We start from the raw sequence: 2,094 nt of genomic DNA on the forward strand, positions 1-2,094 counted from the left end.
ATGGGAGCACTCGATTACCGTCCAACTTTTGCACTGTTGTGAGCACCTCCTCCTCCAGGCGCAAACCAATGCAGGTTCTTCTTTCTCTCTCTCTTCTTCTAAACACAGATTTGAATCAATGCCATTTTGTCTTTCACTGGTTTATATATTATACGTTTCAGACTGTTGAGATCAAAGTTAAAATGGACTGTGATGGCTGTGAACGAAGAGTCCGAAATGCTGTCACCCACATGAAAGGTCTCTCTTCTCTCTTTACTTATATTTCTCATCTTTGGTTGATTTAGATTTCATTCTGGTTTTTTTTGACAAAAAAAAAAAAGTTTTCAATCTGTATTGAATACTCTCTTCAAGGTAATACTCTCTTCAAGGTACTTTTAAAAAAATTTATCATCCCAAAATATAAAATACTTTAAGAAAATTAAAGTTTCATTAAATGTGCTTATTCTAACATTGTCCTTTTATCTTTATATAACTAATTTTATCTCTTTTCTTTTTAATATATTAAATTATGAGTGTTTTTATAAGTTTATATTTTTACTTTGAAAAATAAAGTTGTTAAGTTATTTAATGAAATTTATTGGATATAAAATTTTATTTAAAAATATTTTATAATTTATAACAGAGAGAGTAATTATAGAACAATATTCTGATTATGATCGAATATTAATTATCTTCCGTTGTAAATTACTAGTACAAGAAGTGATCTACAATATTGATGATCCTTTGTTTGACTATTTATACATATATACTCTTTAAATGATAATTACGGTTAGTGATAATATAACTTTAGCTCTTAAACTTTCTCTTAACTATTAATTTAGTGTTTTTAATTTTACTCAATACAATTCAATCCTTATAATTTATAGAGTTAAAGAATCATAGGGATTGAATTCTATTGAGTTGAACAACTATGATTAAGAACTAAATTGTTTTAAATCAAGAAAGTTTAGGGACAAAGTTGTTCAAAGTTCAAAGACTAAATCAATATTGGAGAAAAAAAAAACTCAAGGATCAAAAATTATATTTCTCTTACAATTATAATTGTAGCATTAGTGTAAGCAAAATAGGAAACATATATGAAACACCCTACCAAAACCACTACTTTTTTAAATTGTTCATTCTCTAAAACCTATAACTTTTATAACAATTATTCATTCTCATAAATTTTCATGTCCTTGAATTTTTATTTTTTTTTTTGGGGTATTGGGTGTAGGAGTGAAATCTGTGGAGGTGAACAGAAAACAAACCGTGTAACAGTAAGTGGATATGTAGATCCAAACAAGGTGTTAAAGAGGATTAGAAAACAGGCAAAAAAAGAGCAGAGTTTTGGCCTTATGTTCCTCACATCTGGTTCGTTTTCCTCATGCTTCCGGTGTCTACGACAAGAGGGCGCCGGCCGGCTATGTCCGGAACGTTGTTCAGTCATCGGCGATGACGTCGAACACGCCAGAGGAGCAATTCATGACCTTTTAGCGATGATAATGTAAATGCTTGTTTCCTTAATGTAATTAACGATACTATGTGATACTTAATTGTCATGTCATTAAAAAAAAAAAAAAAAGCGTCAACTTTTTTGTTTACATTCCGTCCTTCTGTCAATTTTGATGGTCATAAGGGTAATTCTTTCTCTCTCTCTCGCACGGTATCCTATAAGGAGAGAGAGGTAAATATATGAGATGCGTGGGCCCCATACTGGGCGGAGCCCCCACTCAACGTGTATCAATGTTTTTAAAGCATGGCCCACTATAAATCAAAAATATTAATTATATATATAATAATTTAAATATAAAATAAATATAAATTATTAATTAATTTAAAAATAAAATTAAATATTTTAAGTTTATTATGACTTAATAAGCCACAAATACAACATAATATTAATGATTAAAAAAATTGATCATTTTAAAAAAATTGATAAAATATAAAAATAGTAAATGATTAAAAAAATTGATCATTTTAAAAAAATTGATAAAATATAAAAGATGGAAATGGTATTTTTGAACAGTCTGGTTTTTAAAAATTAAATTCAATTTTCAACTTGATCATATTTCCTTAGTCCAAATGCCGATGCAAAGCAGTCCAATTCAGCTCACT

At 28.7% G+C, this 2,094-nt stretch overlaps 1 pseudogene; it reads left to right on the forward strand.

Annotated features, from left to right (window-relative positions):
* LOC129299401 (heavy metal-associated isoprenylated plant protein 21-like) lies at nucleotides 1-1,525 on the forward strand (annotated as a pseudogene).
* Nucleotides 1,526-2,094: the final 569 nt, after the last annotated feature.

Source organism: Prosopis cineraria, unplaced genomic scaffold (assembly GCF_029017545.1).
Source record: "Prosopis cineraria cultivar Desert tree isolate PC_DT_omini unplaced genomic scaffold, ASM2901754v1 PC1149, whole genome shotgun sequence".
Lineage (NCBI taxonomy): Eukaryota > Viridiplantae > Streptophyta > Magnoliopsida > Fabales > Fabaceae > Prosopis > Prosopis cineraria.